This window comes from Coturnix japonica, chromosome 6, assembly GCF_054131305.1.
Source record: "Coturnix japonica strain WE chromosome 6, WE-NBRP24, whole genome shotgun sequence".
NCBI classification, from domain to species: Eukaryota; Metazoa; Chordata; class Aves; order Galliformes; family Phasianidae; genus Coturnix; species Coturnix japonica.
The window spans coordinates 16,346,707-16,366,433 of record NC_140668.1 but is presented as its reverse complement, the minus strand read 5'-3'; the positions used below and the strand labels follow the sequence as shown (position 1 = coordinate 16,366,433).

Sequence of the window (19,727 nt, the reverse complement as noted above, 5' to 3'; positions counted from 1 at the left end):
GACCATGTTCAAGGAAACTCTTATTTCTACATAGTTGGAAACTGTTCCTGATGCTCAGAGCACTCTATACGTCCAGCTATCCATAACCATGAGCAGTTACCTTCTGTCCCTTCGATCCAGAACACACGGACTGTGGCACCTCCAGCCTCAGGTTTGAGGAGTTTGCCAGTAGCATCCAGCCAAATTCCTTCCAAGTCCACCAGAATGATTAAGTTGTTAAAATCTCTATCTATTCATTGAAAGAAAATGGGCTGGAAAGAAGCGAAAACAAATCAAACACCTTATTTTCCTTTGCATTTTGGGAGTGGTTGTTTAAAGCATTACTCCGCAGGGTGCAAAAGCATCATAGGTATTTAAAACAGCTGTTTATTTCACAGAGACTCTACTCAACTTGGATTTTCTTAAAATCACAGTTTCTTTGAGAAGTCATTAATAATATCAGCATCTGCAAGAGCACCAATTCACTGCTGAGTGGCATTGCAGCACGTATAGCAGTTGGTGCCTTAAGGAATGCAGTACTGTGTGCAGAACAGATCCCAAAAGTCACCAGGCAAGCATATTTTCAGGCACAAAATCTGATTCTTAACTGTATCTCTCTCTTAATAGATGTCAAGATGGCTGTCTTAAATCTGACAGACACGAGATCTAAATTTCTTCACAGCAAAGACCAAAATCAATAGTTAACCTGAGTGTAACCTCTCTGCTTGAAACCCATGTGCACTTAATTTAGGAATTACAAATTAATTAGTATGAATTATTATAATACAAATGATCAAAACACCATTTAGCATGAAGAACAAGCATAGCACAGGGCTTAAAAAAACAGCACAGCTTGTCAGTGAAGTATCACAAGGCTTGAACCATCCAATGCTTTTTTCCTGCACCAGGAGCTACATCATATTGTAGGTCTGCAAAAACCAACAGTGCAGGATCTTACTCCAGAATGCTGAGGGGTCTGAGCAAGGACAGACTTGCATCCTACATTTAGCATGAAATCACATCAGTTTAGAAGAATACTAACCGTGATCCGAAATTGTAGTAATTAAAGGAATAATGTCCAAATTTAATTATTGGGCCCCTCACACAAGTAAATGGAATTATCTTCAATGGTGTTCCAGTTACACTGCATAGCTGCAGCATTCATTGACTGGCACTGAGAGCAAATATCTGTGTACTTGTAAACGTGGCAGCATCTACTGCAGCTTTTTGGGGAATAAATTAGTGGGAGGAAGAAGTAACTTCCTTGGCTTTGCAGAATAGTATTGCCTTGGTGCAGAGCTTGTACCCCTTGAGCATCTTGGACAGGATCCCTGTGCTGCAGAAGGGCAATATTAGCTGCCCAAAGAGTCAGAATGATAGAGAAATCAGCAGCTCTTCTCAGCTCATAGGCTGGGCAATGGGGAAGAGGTTTGGTCTCACACACAAGGTCTTCAGGAGGGCTGTGGCAAAGCTGGGAGTGGGCTTCCTGTTGGCAAATCACAGTGCAAGCGTTAATTGCAAAACTGTCTATTTTAGGATTGTACACAGATTTTATTTGACAAGCCAAATTCTGACAGTTCACTCTTCATCAGCAGAGTTCCTGCTCTAAATTACCAAGTGCCAATGGCACTCAAGGTAAAGCAGTGCGATAGTAACCACAGATTGTTTGAAGGTCCTGCCTCACAACGTCTATTGAAAATTGAGCATATAGGGCAAGGAGAAAAGAAAAAGCTGCATCCGTAGGAATCATTTTGAGCTGACACAATGCACTGTTGTGGCTTTTTCCCTTCACAGCTTGCGTGCAGCAGTTCAGCTCGTTCTGTTTTCCCTACCAGCTGCTGTATGAACAGTGCCCCTGTCAGCAGGAAGTTACAAAGAAATGAATGAAGACTGATGATTAACGAAGAAAGAGAGTGAATATTGATCATGGAGTCAACATTTGATGGGAGCACTGATGGAATAGTGGTCCCACTGGAAGTTGTTAGGAGTTGATTTTTATGCCCCTGGGCAGTAGCTTTAAACCACGACTCATGATGGAAGAGAGGTAGCTCATAATGTTTTAAACAGGCCATGGTGGAAAACATACCTTCTCCCTCCCCTCCCCAGCTCCTCTCTTTTGTTGTGCTACAATGAGAACAGAGTTCCACCATGCATCCTACATTTGCCCAGAGCACCCAAACTGTACAGATCAAACCCTTAAGCAGGCTCAAACAGGGACAGGACATTTCCATTTTTCCTTGCTATTCTACCAGAAGTCTACAAAGTCGTCTGTGACAACACACTTCTATAGCGAAATAACTGAAGTATGAATTTTGGTTGTTTGCAACCTGATTCAAACCTCTTTGAAGGCAATAGGAGTCACAGCTCCACTATAGAGCAAAGCTCTCCTAACCTTGGCTGGAATTTCCTGTACCACACAAATTAATGAGCGTACTTGCAATCAATACTGCGTATGAAGTGCACAGCTGATACTCTCTTTCTTTGATATTATACAAAATCATTCATTATACCAGACCATTCATTTTTCTGATGAAAAAAAACAACTTGCAGATGCTGCCTTCAGGCAAGCTTCATCCACTTCCCAGACCCAACCACTGATCCAAAATGGACATATCAAATACTGTTTGGATACTGCAGATTTACTGCACGCATCAACTTTAATTGGACAGTCAGAAAAGACTTGCAAAGTCACTCGAGTATGGCTGCAGCCCAAAACTGAAGTTAATGTGAGTTGGACGCACACCAACATGCAGCTCTTCTAACAGTCCCATCATACAAAATAAGCTGTTACATGTGTTTTACAATTTCTCCTGCAAGTGTTTCAGGGGGTGTTTTGGAGGGGTGGAGAAACAGCAAGGAAGGAAGAGCTGATATCAAATGCTGTAATTCTGTTGAAGCTAACAGGATACTGATGTGTCACTACGACAGTTTTCCAATGTTTCTGTGGTCCTCATTAATCTGATCAGCACTCAGAAGGATGCAGAAATCACTGCACATGGGCTCTTCCATGAACCCTGCTCTACAACTTAATCTGTGCCATAGGATGTTGTGTCCTCATTTGGCCATGCAACAGCAAGTGTGTTATTTGTCCAGAGAAAGTTCTGGATTTCAAAACACAGGCAGCTTTCCTATTGCCTTTCCTATTTCCTACTTGGAGCACAATGTCAGGCAGATGACAATAGAAACCTGATAGGGTTTGCATGCATTTTTCTGGAGATTTAGGCTGCGATCTCTTGCCATTCAGCAACTATTCATCTCCCAGAATGAAGTGACTGTTCACAGGATGGTTACAGTTCCACTTATGTGTCCTACAGGAAGAAGGACAAAGCCAGAAGTGTCCCTTTAATTTCAGCAACAGTAAAGACAGAAGGGAGCCACAGCACAACTACTCACAAAGAGTCTGAGATTCAACAGAGAAAGTCTTACAAGTGCACTGAGACCATAAAGAGCTGAACAGTAGAAATCATTTAATCCTCAGTGCTGCATTTTATCCACAACATTGGCCCTTCAACAGCCCAGAACCCTTCAGGTGCATTTCCAGAGCTGATTACTGCTGTTCCAGGCAAGTAATCTGCAGACACGCAGGTGATTTGCTGGGAAGCTGTCTGCTGCTGCTGCTCTCAGACCCTGCTCCCTTTTTTGCCTTTCAGTTTCCAGAGCATTCTCTGTGCACTAAAAAACGCTCCGTGCTTCTCCTCTTGCTTTCACAGCAGCTGCTTACAGAAAGCCAGCAGTACAAGAGGCAGCAGACACAGAGGCAGCCTTTATTCTAATACTCTTGCAAAACTGGGTGCTACCTTGCAAAGGGTACAATGCATCGCAGCTCCCCTACATAAATAACTTTTTAATGCACCTGTCATTTCAGATGTCACACCAGAGACAAGGTCAGGCTCGGAGAGAAATCAGCCTGCTCCATCCTTGACCCGTCATTCATCATGGCATTTGTCCACAGCCAAGCAGCCCAGCTGGTTAACAGGGAAAAAAACCTTATCTGAGCTCTAAAAGGGTCCCATTTCTGATAGGAAGAACTTATTAATAATACTCTCTGGAAAGCAGCGGGAGTTCTGATGGACAGCTTTGCAGGGACATTTTTCAATAGAGAAGCTTAAAATCCTATATCTATGCACCAGATCAGCAGGCTGGAGGAGATGAGAGGTTAATTTTGCAGACAGCAAATGGTGACTGTTTGTAAGTTATTAGAGAGGGAAATATGCCTTCAGTGTTATGGGGATATACGAGCCTTGCCTTCACCTTTCCCCATGTATCATGCTGCGTGTCATCATAGGCACGTTAGCACGTTGTGCAGGTCCCCTCAAATCACCGGGCAATAATTAGCATTGCCAACTGCTGGTTCTTACCTCTTTTACAGGACCCAGCTCAGTTCTTAAAACACGCACCCCCTGAATTCACATTAACTTCAGGAAAAGATTCCTGGGTCCTGTGGAGTTAAGAATAAAAAGTATAAAAGCTTTAAAAATGGCATCTTTATTCCTAATGCAGATAACTGCAGGCTTACGACAGCCTCAGAGGCTTCTGGCATTGGTGTCAGGGTTTGTGATTTGGGGGTGTGTGAGAGCAAGGAGAGAATGAGAAAAGGGAAAAGAGAAAGCAGGGGTAGATTCACAGTAGCTTAAAGAGCACTGACTGTGTGCTCGACAGCTCACTGACCTCGTTGGAGTGCCGAATGCAGGGCACAGGAGCCACATGGATTGGGTACGGACTCAGGCTGACCTCTGAAATCTGCACTCACAGCATTTTATGAGCTGATTGTTGTTAGACCCACAGACTAAGGCAGTTCATGGGCTCAAGAACACAGAAGCAAGTTCCCACGGCCTAAAGTTTCCAAATTGCATAGTAAAGGCTCATGTATGAGCAATTAAGCCATCGCAGCTCTAGAGTTTTCCACTTAGTTCAGCTTTATTTTGTTGCAAGCTGAATTAAACTGCTATATTACATTAGCAGATGTACCCCTAAGGAGCACTGCAGACCCTACCTACGGCTCAAAGAACAACACTGGGCTGGTTGGTGTCTGCTCTATCTATCTATCAGCTCTAGCATGGCTTCTGATATAGATATAGAAACTGTATTTTGAGATACAGCACGACCATCTTTACTTAATGTCTACTTAATCTCTACCATGTCTACTTAAGACACCTGGTATGGGGATGTCACCTGAACTGGTGTTGCTCATATGCCTTCTGTTCTCCTTACTTAAACAAATTCTCACCTTGCCAATGCAGTGCAGTTATTCAGACTACGGCTGGGATTTTCAGATCCCAAACTCCTCATGGATGGCGCTGGCTGTACATACAGTCTCCTTTGAAACCCAGGGCCATGCACAAAGCCCTGCCTCACTTTCAGCAGAGCCACCCTAGCCCTCCAGCTCTTGCTATCCTCAATCTTTCCCCATTCCTCAGCTCAGCTCCCATCATCGCTCTCCCTGTGCCGACTCAGCGTCTCCCTTAGAACTCATTTGTTTGCTCCGAAATGCTTTGCTTCCTCTGCTTTGTTTCCCTGGACCTAACATTTTTATTTGATTTTATTTTATTTGCCTCCTTTCTCCCTCCACAGGGTGACAGCTATTTTATCACCTACAACAAGAAATGCTGAGCCTGTTGTGCAGGCAAAACATTTGCAAAGGGGCAGGGGGTACACAGAAAGCAGTAGGAAATTGATAAGGGTTGTAAAGTAGCTTTATAAAAATGCCGACAAGCCTGCTCAGGGCACAGAGCACCTGCACCTCTGCCCCCGGCAGCGCTTCCTTCAGATGCTCCTATTGTTTTCATTACTATTTGTGACTTGATCATTAATAAATTACTATTACTTTTTTTTTTTTTTTTTTTTTTTTTTCCTGTTGGCTCCAGCCACCAAGGGAGCCAGCAGGTGCACCACTTTTACAATTAGCCCTCTGTAATGCATGGTTGGCAAGAAAAGTTGTCCACAAGCTGCAGACTTTACCAACTGCTCGATGGCAGCAACTAGAGGACAGTGTGCAGGAAAGCACCTTCATGTGGCAGCTCACACAGCCAGAGGGGTTCAGTCTCAAACTTGGGGTCCTGCTTGTGAAGGTGAGTGGTAGAGGCAGGGGAAGAATGTACACAGGCCATCTATGGGGTAATGAGATCACAGTAAGTCTCACTGAAACCATTATTTCCATCATCTAAGATACTGTCCTGGTTAGAGGCAGCAGTGCAACTCATTAAACAGGAATCTGACTGATTAAACTGTTTTGGTTTGAGGAGGGGAAGTTTAGCAGTGAAATCAGAAAGTTGCTTCTCTCCATCTGCAGATTGTGCTCACTCACAGGCAGGGCTCTGGCTTTTCAGATCAGTGCTGTTCTCTGCGTTTGTGTTGGTAAAATTATGGTTGTAACAAATTCCCTTTGTGATAGAATATCATTCCCTCAAATACCACCATCACTGCATTGTCCTGTCCAGCAGCAGTTAAGTGGCACAGGCTGGGTGTTGTTTCAGTTCAGCCACATCAGGGATTATCAGCACAAGGAGTGTGCAGAGCTGTTGTGTAGTTTTTCCCCCCAAAAAAGACAGTGCAAAGCAGAAAGCATAAACCATTTGGTGATACCTATACAAGGCAAATGAAAAGTGAAAAATCCATTGCAAAGTAAATGACCACAGACCTCAGATCAGGCACGTAGGCAGCAATCTAGGGAAGCTGTGTATATTTGTCTCTGAGACAGTTTTCTTCCAGTCCCAATGAACTCAGGTGTTTCACGTAGTTCTGATGGGAAAGCATGTTCCTCTCTTGGAGGAAGTCAGCTGGAACATGAAACTAATAAAGAAAGAGAAAAGAAAAAACATATATATTTAAGATGACATGCTGCTGAAAATCACCAGACTCAGAGCTTGCATTGAGCAGAACAGGTTCCATTGATGCTGCTCTTCTGCCTTTGATAGCAGCTGTACAGGGTGCTCCAGAGAAGAACAAAGCAGCAACCCTGTGACAATCTGCCCCTTTTACTGCTGCAGGCACAGATCCAATCTGGGGACTGATTCATGCTTTGAATCATAAGATTAGAAGTCTTCTCCAGTATTTCCTTCCATAGAAGGAAATCGAACATCTCATAAGTGGCTTCCAAACAAGCATCCAGATTCCTTGCATCCTGCTAATGTGAACTGGACGTTAAACCAGCAGCCAAACAAAAAGACTGATTTGCTTTTCTCACACTACTTAATACCAGAATCAAAATGCATAAAATCAAAAACATTTCATAAGAACGTCTTCATTTGCAGACTCAAGTCACTATGAATTGATCATAACAAATACAGAAGACATTGAAAGCTCCTCTCCTGTGGCTCTCAAGGTCCAAACCTCTAATCTTGGTCACTGCATTTTCAGGCCACTGCAACCCAACAGGCACTTCTAAAAGAGCAAAAAAAACCTAACAGGAGAATGCTGTCATGTCAATAGCTTTTCTAGTGAGTGTAATGAATGCAGACAACACAAGAGTACTTTGATAGAGGAATCCCATCTGTGTCTAACCAGTAAATCCATGCCGCGCAGTTTGCGTTCAGTGCAACCTGTTTCCTTCCTGAGAAAACAGAACACCAGGAGACTTTGAGGTAGAGAATTTAAGGCAGAACCAGTTGGTACAGCCTTATTCAGGATAAATATGAAAGCTCAAGGCAGATTCTCTTGCCCCTACTGTAATATATGCTATAAGTTAAGATCTACATGTATATCCAATCGCATTTGTGAAGGTAGGGAGGGGAAAAAAATCACCGTGTAGTTAGACACAATTAAATGAGTTACAAAAAGGGCACATCTTTAAAAAAAAAAAGTCTGAAAACTTTGAAACTGAAGTGGAATGGAATAGCAGCATGAAATGTCAGAGCTGAGTTAAATCCCAGCTTCAGAATCAGTCCTCAATCCAGCCAGAATAGGTCACCCAGCCTTCATCCTGCCAAATTTACACTGTTTGTTGAAGTATGCAACTCAAAAAGTTAGAACCAAAAGTTATCCCTCTCCACTGCAGCTCAAACACACCATTCTCCCTACTGAAAAACTGCCAGCGTTTTCTGTTTTCTCTTGTTCCCTTCCAGATTTATTCTTGCCATGCCCAGCTGTGAGCAGGGCAGTGAGCAGGGGGTCGGGGCTGTGCAGGCTTCATGGGGCAGCCCGGGCACTAGCTCCTGTATGCCTTGTGCAGACCCCATACCATGAAGCCATTAGAATTCCTCCTGCAAGCAGCATGCTGAGTCCCTTAGCTCCTTCCTTTCACTTGACCTGAACTATAGGTTCTGGTGGTTGTGAGCTCAATCACTGTCCTCCCCAGGTCTGCTATTAAACCTTGGCTCTAAGAAACCAAGAAATTAATCTCTCGTGCCCGACTTTTCGCAGCCCAGCGTGCTCTACAGCAGCTATGCACAACCTCTGATCCCCAACTGCACGGCCTCATCCATAAACAAAGGTACCTTGTGGAGTCTGGTGAACCCAGCTGATCCCTCACTAATATCTCCTGGAGCAAGCAGAGCACAAAGCCTTTCAGCTTGGAAGTTTTGCATTCTCTTACTCTTGGATTAAGAAATAAAACAAATTAAACAAGACCCTCACATCCCTACGGTCTTCATTTTCTACAGCACACCCATTGCAACGGGTGAAAAGCATTGCTTTTGCCAGTTACCAGACAGAGTGTTAGTGGGTGAGACAATGCCATGCATCCCTCTGCACTGCAGACCCAGCGTGGCACTGGGGCAGCACAGTGAGGAACAAAGCCACTGTGCATTTGTTAATCTGTCATTCACACTGACAGCTGTGGGTACACGCTGAGAGCCACGGGCAGGGGACAGCCACCAAACCACAGCCAGCAGCACTATCAGAGCAGAGCTGAAGCACTGGGACCTCAGGCCTGTCTGCAGTAATTTTCTTTTGCTGATAGTTACAAGGATCGCTGCAATATAAATTCCGCATGGAGTGCTGAGAAAGGAACGAGGCCCCGCTGCACCAAGCGCGGTGTTAGATAGGAAGAGATGACCATGTAAATAAATGGGGCACAAAGGAAGTATTTTTCCCAATTTTACAGGTGAGGAACCATGGCTAAAAGCCATAAATCAGTTTTATTGAGGGGATACAGGGTATTTACAGGAGAAATAAGAACTGAGCCTCAAATCCTTATCCACTGCTCAGTCCCATTTTGTTCCTTTTCTGCTTTGAGGGCCAACAAAGCCTACCAGAACCAACCTTCGTGTCTGCCCATACAGGATGAAAACTACCTGTGCTCCTCCAAACTACCCACCATTTGCATGGGCAGTTCACCTGCAATAAGCACTAACCCTGAGCACTGATGCAGGCTGCTTTGGCACAGCAAACTACTCACTGTGTGATCAACGCAGGCGAATATTTACTATCCCTTTATTTTTTTTTCCTAAGTGCAAACAATAGAAGAGCTCCCTCCATTCTGCAACGCTCTCTTCTCCATATAAGCCATTCAGCATTCACCAATGCAATATTTTGTCATTTCAATAATCACCAGTTTATCTTTCCCCATTTTCATGGTTTCTCTGGAGACCTCTCCCCTCTCACCAGGCATTAAAGCACAAGCAGTAGATTTGGCATTTGCCACAAGTAAGGAAACAAAAGCCTTCACGATGGGAGAGAAAGAAAGCATTGGGAACCCTGCTGGGACAGCTCCACTCCCATGTGCTTCTTTCCCCTCCAAGTTTCTGCCTCCCCTCTTGCTCTGAACCAACTGCTTATATGGCAGTGCTCTGACCTGAGGGTGCAGCGGCAGAAACAATAACCCAAGTTATACCTTTTTTCAAGTCAAACATCAATTGTGCTTACAAGGCAAAAATCAGCAGTCCCTTTTCCTTCTGCCTTTATACTCAGAAATTCCAGACAGAGAACTCACTGCCTTCCCTTGTCACCCCTGTACTGCACAGCGGTGCTTCTCGCAGTGGGGCTGCAGGTCTCCAGCAAAGACTGAATTCCAGCTATGAGATGCCAGCCTCAAAGGGCAGTTGCAAACCCAGAAGGGAAAAGAGACATGAGATCACCAGCAGAACTACTTGTGCAGTGCTGTGGTTTCACCATCTAAAGAGCAGCCCCTCAGTAAACTCATTCCTTTTGAGGTCTTTGTCCTACGAGTCCCCCTCCTTGTAGCTCCCAGCCAAAAGTGCATGGAGCCATGACTGTCTCCATTGCAGAACCACTGTCTGCAATATTCCCACTCAATAATCTTTGTCACAGACTTGAGACTATTTTTGGAAGCTTTAAAAATATCTAAGGGGCACCTTTTCTTTTTATTCAGACACAGCATCTTTTTATGTTTAATAGAGATTTGAAGAAGAAGGAAAAAAAATCTGCTTAGCATCAACATGCCTTTCTATTAAAAATAAAACAGCTGAGTAAGCAAGATGACTTGGACAGGAGAAAATTCTATTTATAGAAATGTTTACTATGGTTATCACAGGGCGATAGGGATGACTGTGAACCACAGGCTCTGCTGACAAGTGGTGATGAACCAGTCACAGGAGGAGGCCACACAACAGAGAAGGAATCAACAGCTTCCTAGGTCACACATAGATAGGGACATTGGTGTGTGTCCTGGAGCACAATAAGGATGAGCCCTGAAGGAACCCAAGGAGGTTGTGGCAATCAAGGCCAGGCTGGATGTGGCTCTGGGCAGCCTGGTCTGGTGCTTGGCGACCCTGCACATAGCAGGGGGGTTAAAACTAGATGAGCATTTTGGGCCTTTTCAACCCCAGCCCATTCTGTGATTCTGTGAACACACTCAGAATCACCACATGCTCTTCTCCAAATTCAGAAAGCTCAGGAGCTGCAAGAAGGAGTATGAATTCCTGAATAATACTGCCTCTCTCTTGTATTTTAAGCAGCCAACTAACAGAAAACTATTTGTGCTGCTTTACCTGCAGGTATGGCTATGGCAGGGAAGGACAACTGAGGAGCTCTGCAAGGAACTCACTTTCTTGGGAGCATCCACTGTTCCTGTGCAGCAGACTAAGCCTTCTCCATTCTGCATCCAAAATTAGGGATGTCGGAGGAGAACTGAGTCAGATCAGTTGGATTCTCTTCCAGGCCCTGCCACCAGCTCACTATGTGACCTTGCACAAGTCACTTCATCTGTTTGTTCTGAAAGCGTCTCATCTGCAAAACTGTATTTACCTTTGTTAGAAAATGCACTCATTTATAGACATAGAACGATGAACATGAGCCAAATACTGCTGCCATCTTGCTCCTCCTGGCTCTCCATCTTTTTTTGACTGCATCATTAGGTGGTTTTCCCACCCTTAATAATCAGGGCTGCTTTTAATGGCCTGAGTGTTTTTTCTCCAGGTGTTTTTTTTATGGCATCTATATAAGACAATCCAAGAAAACTACAGAATCATCTCTCCAAATTTCTCATCATGTCATTCTGCCAAAAACAACAGAAATATTTGCAAGCAGGTTGGATTCAGAGCCTTCCAGAAAGGTCCCCGTGTCTCACCTGCACCACCATGTCCCTCCTCTGCTGCTCAGGAGTTCTTACACGCAGCCACATTGCTCTCCATGGAGTTCTTGAAATGGTCCACCTATATTTCTCTGAAAAATGACCATTCCCTTAAAATACGGCACCTCCTCTCATGGCACACTGCGATGTGACTCAACAGCACCAGAGTCGCAACTCATATTTCCACAGGGTGCCAGCATCTCAGCATCAAAGTGCTGCTGGCTCTGGACTATCATCTGCGCTGTAATTAAACTGAATCCACTCCTTGGCTTGGCTTTATCCCTGAACAATACCAGCGTTTGAGTAATACATTCTCAGGGCACTAATACATCACCTGGGCGATCCCTGTCCATGATGTATTGGCGCAATACATCAGAGTGCACTCCCACTATAAGGATCTATGGGCATCATACATCAAGGTGAGGCTGAGTAGTGATGTATGGCTCAGAAGATGGTACCGTGCAGCAGTGGACCAGGCCAGGACCAAGAGGATAAAGGTTGGCATGGCCGTTAGCCGATTTCCCTGTGTTATAATGCTGACACTGACCCAGCGTCTAACTTTAGCCCCTTATTTATTTATCCCAAAGCAACCTACCATTGGAAGCGCCTATCCTCAGATGCATCATTCTCACAGAGGTCTCAGGGGACTGCTGGTACACAATTAGCAGGAGTGTATTCTCAGCTTGATGTGGGGGGTTTTTAGCCCATTAACACTAATGGCAGCTGCAGCACCAGAGCTCCGTATATCACAGAAAACACGGACACATGCACACGCTTAGCTCTGTGCAAATCTCACCCATTCAAGAGGCACCTGAAGATTATTGGGAATAAAATAACCACAGAAAATTGATGGAAGCAACCACTTCATTGTTTTCCAATAATTACTTTCAAATATATAAAAATTAAACATATAAAACGTAGAAACACAAACCCATCCCAGCACACGGAGGCAAAGCCTTGGCCAGCCTGTAGGACATGAGGGGCATTGCAGAGCTCATAGCAAAGCATTGCTGGAATGCCTGAAGGCATTATCAGCTGGGGGAATGCTGCTTTAACCCACTGAGGCAGGAAGGAGGCAAAGAAGCATTTGCTGACAAAGTCCTTCCCTTCACCCCTCATTTTACAAACAGCAAAATAAAATTAAACTATAGAGCAATATAAGCCTCAGTGGAGACAGTTGGAGATGTTTGCTCAGGAGAAAAATGGCAGAGAATAACCCTAAATGAGCCCCAAACACAGCTCTTAGTAAGAACCCAAGGGAGATGCCCTTGCCATGGCTATATGCCATGCATCACTGGAGCCTGCACCTGGGCACAGTCTTCCAGTGCTTTGGACAGCAATGTCCTGGGGAGCAAAGGTGGCTAAAACCAATCTCTGTGCTCCATACAGAGTCACTCGAGGTCTCACGTAAAGCAGACTTATTGCCCCCATGAAAGAAATAATAGATCTAATAAAATACTTATATCCTGGCCAACACCTCTGCCCAGCCTGGTGAGCCCCCAGGGGCAGCGAGTGGACAAAGCCAACTTACAATGTGTCCTCCTATCCCTCCAGCCCTGCAGCATGCAACTGCTGCCCCCAGAGACCACCACAAGGAGACCATCCTCACAACACACAGACGTGAGGCTGTCATGGCCAGGGCTGATGCAATTTGGGCACATCCCTCCCCTGCCCTGTCACCCAGCTGCCTGGTTGGCAGCACGTGAACCCATGCTTTGCATCTGCATGAAGAGTTCAAAGCTGGCAGTCCTTAATAATATAAGCACAGCTGCTTCCCTCCACAACTCCCCTCAAATCAAGCAGCCAAGATAGCTTTCTGAATGAACGAGCTATCTTAAGGCACTGAGTGAAATAATTTCTCAGATGCTCAATCTAGTTTTTGAAACAATCTGGAAATGACATTCTCATTAATTACACACCACGTATCTGGAAAATGACAGCACTACTGAGCTGACAGTGACAAGGAATCAGAAAATAGCTTGTGCAGGTGGAACAAGTCATGGACAAATCTTCGTGTCTATATGGAGGGGATGGACAGAGCTGTGAGGGGCAGCACTGCAGGTGCCTAGAGACCATTTGTGCAGCAGAGCCACAGTGAGCAGTGGGTGATTTCACCCTCCTGGCACTCACAGAGGGAACTTCAAGCAGTGTTTCCCCTTTAAAAACCAAGACAAGCTCAGCCTGGACAATCATTTATATTTGCTTACTCCTTGAGCTTTGGTGCAGTGATTGCTTGCTGGGCTGGGAGCCTCCCAGCCATGTCATAGACCAAGAGGAAAGTCAGAGGTCTTCCCTGGGCTGAGTCCTGAGCAAGTCAATGGGAAGTAAATATAAACCATAAGCACTGAAGTAAGTGAAAATAAACTGTTTGGTGCATGCTTATACAATGACAGAAGTCTTTGCAAATTCATAAAATGGAGAACATGAAAAGCAGCAAATCCTTTTTAAAACAGGAAGGAAGTCAGGTAGGTGAGCAGGAAAAACAGCCCAGTAGTTAATGTGCTAATGTAGGACCTGGAAAACCTGAGTTTACAGGCCTGCAGTGGGCCCATAAACTTCTACATGCTATCACTGAAACTGGAGAACCACACTCCATTACCCCCAAAACTCAGGAACTACTTATAAGAACTTCAGGAATTGGGTTAAATCTCACCAAAAAGGGAAAACATGCCTGTTCGACGGAAGCCAACAGCAGAAGGCAGGAAAGCTCACATCACTTGAAACCACAGCTTGCAAGGAACCCAAACTGCCCAGGAGAACTGAGCCCACAGCTCCATGCAAGGCAACTGATCCCCTTCTCAGTGCACAAGAAAACAATACTCTGACCTTTAAGTAACAATTTTAGTTGTATCAAAAAACTGAAGTGACTTGAGAGCCATTTCTCTTGCTCCCTGGAATCATTTACAAGGGGATTTTTGCACCCAGGCAGAGCATGCAGGCAGGTGGCTGCACCCAGGAGCAGTCCATGCAGCCAGAGTTTGTCTTGGCAGGGAGCTGCTGGCTTCCTTTGCATACAGGGAGCAACCCGGTTCTGCTCAAGAACTGCCTGGTTTAGGAACACGCACCTCAGCAGGTTGGAGCCCTGCAGACAGGCTGCTTTCGTGAGAGAGGGCGTGAAAACAGATCAAAGTCTCAGAAGAAGTTTATTTTAAAGTATTTCCTACAGCCCGATCAGATTATGTTTTTTAAAGTTCAATTATCTTCTGATAAACTCAGCGGCCAAATTAGGAAACTAAATACAATTATTAAAGCATAAGAGAATAATTTCAGATCTGCTACAAGAGCCAATTCAAACTTAACAAGCCCACAGATCCTGGCAAGTAACTCCACACAGATCACTCAGCTTCATTTCAAACTAGAAGACCAGATGAATGCCTGGGATATGACTTACATTGATTCTCATGTTTTTAATCAAAACTTACACAGTCCTTTTAGCTGGCCAAACCCAGAACCAAGATTTTGTAGAAAGGTATTCAATTTCTCTATGGAATTGGGGGATTTGAGCAACCCCGTGCTGAGCTATCAAAGCAGTGCACAGAACTTACCTCCAGCGTGCAATGCAAAGCCTGAAAACTTGGAAGAAATATTTTACATAGTGCAGCATTTTGCAGAGCAGTCTTTAATCCAGATGCTATCCCAGCAGCTGGGCTGATCTCCTCAACAACTTCAGTACAGTTCTGTTGTGGTCTTTTTTTCCTGAAGAGAACTTCTAAACTCACATCTTGTTGGCCAGTAATTCTGAATTCCCATTCACCAAGTGACCAGCAATGCACCCTGCCATTATACCATATAGCCACGCTCACTTGGGAGCATGGCAGCTGATGTCCCACAGCACACACACATTCATCAGAAGGGAGATGCCCACAGCTGAGGTTATCAAGAGTGGAAACTTCAGTACAGCTGAGGTTATCAAGAGTGGAAACTTCAGTATGCAACAGTGCTGCAGGTGAAGTTTCATCAGACACATTTAACCTTACATATTGTTGCATTTTCTCTCTTCCTGTAGGCAGCGTGGGCTCCTGGACATCACACATCAATGGCACTAATGAGGAGAAGTGCTGACCACCAGTCAAGAGAAAATGATACCTAACACACCATCTCAGTCTGTAGATTACTGATACCATCATGTTTAAAGGGCAAAGGCCAAAAAGCACGAGCACAGGACCCTTGCCTTTAATAGGGTTGCCATAATACCCAAAACAAAACATACTTTTAAGCTGCCTGCATTTATAAACTCTTGAGGCCCATATTTGAAGGAAAGGGAAAACCTTCCATGCTGACAACTCCTCCCAGCAAGTTACAGAAAGGAGGTATTTAGGGGAGAACATGAATTCCAGCCCCTGATGGAAAAACACACTCCTCTTGCAGCGATTTCTGTTGTTGTATTTTTGTATGGGGGTTAAAAAAGGTTTGATTTTGCAGTTTAGCATGTTGAGGCCTCTCAGTGCTCGCTGTCGGAGGGTGCTGATTACCCAGCTTCATTCATCAAAGTGTCACTTTTCTGACAGCCATTAATAAATATACTGCCAGAGCCCCTCACACCTGGCAGCCATGGCACACTGCAACGCACCGCTAACCTAATTTGCTAATTGCTGCTTTCCCCATTAATTTTAGTCCTGTCTTGTTTGGTGTTGACATGGAGGGAAAAAGAAAGAAGAGTGGGGAAAAAGAAGCAGGCAAGAAAGTAAGCTTTGGGAGTTTTCTGATTATTTCTTCACTTGTTCTTCCCCCTCCATCACATTTACTTGGGGGTATCAGCTTCCTTTTTATCCTTGCCCTTTCTGAGAGGGCTAGCAGCAATGGCAATTTGGGCACTGTGGTGTGAGGGCTTAACAAGCTGTACACCATGTGTTACCCACATACAAGCCCAGACTCTGGCACTGTGTTTCTCTCAGCCCCCCACCCTGAGCTCCCAGCCTATGGCTGCACAACAGTGGGGCTTGGGGTGCTCTGTCCCCCAGACATCATCGGTCTCAGCACTTCACACCTGCCAAAATCCCTACTCTGTTAATTCAATTCCCATCCACTCTCAAGCGAACATCACTCAGTTCCATTAATCATATGATTTTTCTGATAAATATCCTCTTTAAGGCCCAGGTACAGACCAAGTCCTTTGTGACTAAGCTGGACTGAAACGCAGGTCTCCAGCCGAGGTCAATTAAGACAAGGAGTACCAGACCCATCAAGCCTTCAGGCAGTGATGAATTATTGTTGCAGCGCTAGTAAAAGTCTCCCTGCAGGACACTCACCAAGCTGTTGTACTTGGACCACACATTGGGGTCCATATGCTCCAAAGCTTTTCCTTGCCTGATTAGGTCTAGTGATGGCTGCCTGCACCCACTGCTCCAGCTCTGCCTCCCCTTCTCAGGAACAGTGCTCAATCACTGGGGGCACAGAGGCTCCCTGGGCTCTGCACAGCCATCACTTGGCCACCAATGCTTGGTTAAGGACACAGACACCTGTGTTCTGCAGAGCTTTCCAGATCATTAATTCTTTTCTCCAATTAATGCAAGAAAAGGGTGCACTTACCCCACAGGTAAGGCCTGTGTGCATGCTCCTGTCCCCTCAGCCAGGCAGCTTGGGTCCATCTTTCTTGGTAAACAGAGCTTCCCACTGCCAAGACACTCAGACCACAACCACACAACATGAGGAATGGTCCTCTCAGTCTGGGACAGCATCCACTGCCAACCTGTGCCAAATACAAGAATTTTGGATGCTTCCTTAGCATTGGGAGGAAAGGAATGAAGGTGGCCAAGTTCCACCTTAAGTGGGTGATTGCAGTCTGCTAAACCCACAACAAATAACCGAGTCTCAAACACAATCCAAACACAGGGCATGTTTTAAAATTGCTTGCAACGAGACACTAGTAGATATGAGCATGAGAGGTTTTGCTGCTTCTGAGCAGACTTTGGTGCAAAACGCATGTTTTTCCCTAAAAGAAGCAGAAGGTTTAAACAGTTTTAAATTGGATAATACTACAAGAAGGCTCAGACTGTTTCGAAATGATGAGCTGGTAAGAAAACCCTTCTTTGAATCAGGATTACTACGATGATATTAGAGGATTAGCACAGGTCTGGGAGCAGGATTCAAGCAAACCTGCCAATTCTGGACATTGGACATTTTGACTGCCTTTGAACCCTTTAGCTATTCTGAGAGTTAAAACTGTGCTGCCATGGCACAGCCCGGCTCCCAGCACTTACACCCACAGCTCTCCCTAAGCCACAGGTGAGATCTGTTTGTATTTCCTTTAGCACAGAAGGGCCAGGCTGGCACACACTCACCTTTATGGCTCGTTGCTACTCTGCCAGGAGCAGGACCCACAGGCCAAGCCTTCCAGGAGCCTTATAAGTCAAACACACTGTCCTGTTCCAAGTGGAGTTAAACAGGCCCAGTAAAAAGTAACAGCACTTCAGCTTTTAGCCAAAAGCCTCCATTCACGGCCCTTTAAAGTTAAATTTACTGCCTCCATTTAGCAACATCCCTGTGAAACTCCCTCCTGGTTCAGAACAAAACCTCTGTGCAGTTCAGCTGCGCTGTGGCAAACAAAACATTTCATCCTAGGGATCCAGCCATGCATCTGTCTGCCTTTATTCAGATCTCTGTGTCTCCTTATTCCCTTCGGTTTTCAACAGCTCCAAGCAACCAGATAGCACAGCTCGTCCTGCTCCCCACTGCTCACCTTTCTGCTATGGCTGAAGAGCTGATCACAAGGAGGAAAGCCACCAACATGTCTTTTTCCCCTGTGACAGAAGTGGATGCAGCTTTATTGAGCTTCTTGGGCTGTGTCTTCCACCACAGGCAGATCAAGAAAAACTACACAGGGCAGAGAATGAATAAAATGATCAATGCTCTGCCCTGGAGTATGATAACTCCCATTTTTCAGGAGTCAAGGTTAGCTCAGGGCTTCAGCTGCTCTGCAGGATCAGCCCTGCCCTTTGAAGAACCAATTCGTTCCCTTGCACGAGGCTCACTGTGCCCTGACCCATCACACCACTGCATGTGCCACATGCTTTCTGCACACACACAGCCTTCGTGCTGAAGCCAAAAAGCAAGAAAGCAAGAAAAAAGTTTAGAGTATTTCCTAACAAAAGAGAAAATAAGGGAAAACATTCTGTTGAAAAATACCAGGTCAAATGGAGAAGGGAGTCCTTTCATCTTCCATGCTCTGGGTTGGTTTTATTACACTGCGAAGCCATTTTACTGAATTAGTATCGTAATCATGGCAGGATAATGGGGGTATGGAGCATTGCAACACAAGCCAGATCCCTCAGCTGGTACAAACCAGCATGGCTCCATTAACTTCAGTGGAGCCAATTTATATCAGCTGAGGATCTGCCCTTTAGTTTTTACTACAGGAAAGCCAGACTACAAATGGGAGAAACCTATATTAAAAACAAATATCTTCAATCACAGCAGCAAGAATGTAGAAAATATTGGCTGAGTCAACTTTTATAGCAATGTTTTCTTTCTCTCCCAAGTGCTCAATTTTGAACACTCCCCTATAAAATTTTCCAAGCCTGGAGCAACTTTCCTCTTTCCTTTGGTTAAAGCCCACCTCACCTGATGGAGGCAACAAGGCTCTGGAGATGCTCAAGTCCTTTCCAGAGCAAAGTAGGGCTTAGGGAACTGGTAGCATCCCTGCACTGAGCCATCTCAGAGCTCCAGCCTGCCAGCAGGGCAGTTGTGAAAATGGAGATTGGGCCACAAACATCTGCTCTTCTTGGGAAGCGTGACCCCTTCCCACAAGGAGAAGGTTACTCCAACAGCCCCCTTTAGGAATGCCACTGGGTCCCTCAAATGAAAGCGCACAGAAGAGCTCAGGGCCCCTCAGCAGCCTTGCAGCAAGCACCTTTTGTTCAAAGCCCAGAGCTGTTAATTAAAGGCTGGTGATTAATGATTAAACTCCACGTGGTTCCCATCTCAGGCTTAAAAAGTCCTCAGGATGCTGACTTTGCTGAAGGTTTCATTGTGAAGTTCTGGGATGTGAGGGGCTATTTATAGAGAAGTCCATCAGAGCACTGAAAGGAGGTGCTCCTTCCACATAATTAAGAAGAAAAAGAAAAAAAAATAGAATTTCCAAAAAGCATAAAGGTCAAATATTTAGATGAGGTAAATAAGCGATCTGCCTGTATGAGCCGCAGCCAGAAACAAGAGACTATTTCTGTGTGTGCTTTCCCCAGCTGGGCACGTTCAGTTCTTGGACTCGGGTTTCTACAGGCAAATATTCTCCTCTCCCAGGGAGTTCAGAATTCATTGTCCATAAAGATCATGGATCCTCATG

General features: G+C 45.0%; 1 long non-coding RNA gene across 1 annotated transcript; it reads right to left on the bottom strand.

Annotated features, from left to right (window-relative positions):
* Nucleotides 1-6,641: 6,641 nt before the first annotated feature.
* LOC146760364 (uncharacterized) lies at nt 6,642-18,226 on the bottom strand. Its single transcript, XR_014947631.1, has 3 exons — nt 18,126-18,226; nt 16,976-17,135; nt 6,642-6,768 (listed from the first exon to the last, which is right to left on the bottom strand). It is a non-coding gene; the product is annotated as an uncharacterized LOC146760364 (long non-coding RNA).
* Between the last annotated feature and the right edge of the window lie 1,501 nt (nt 18,227-19,727).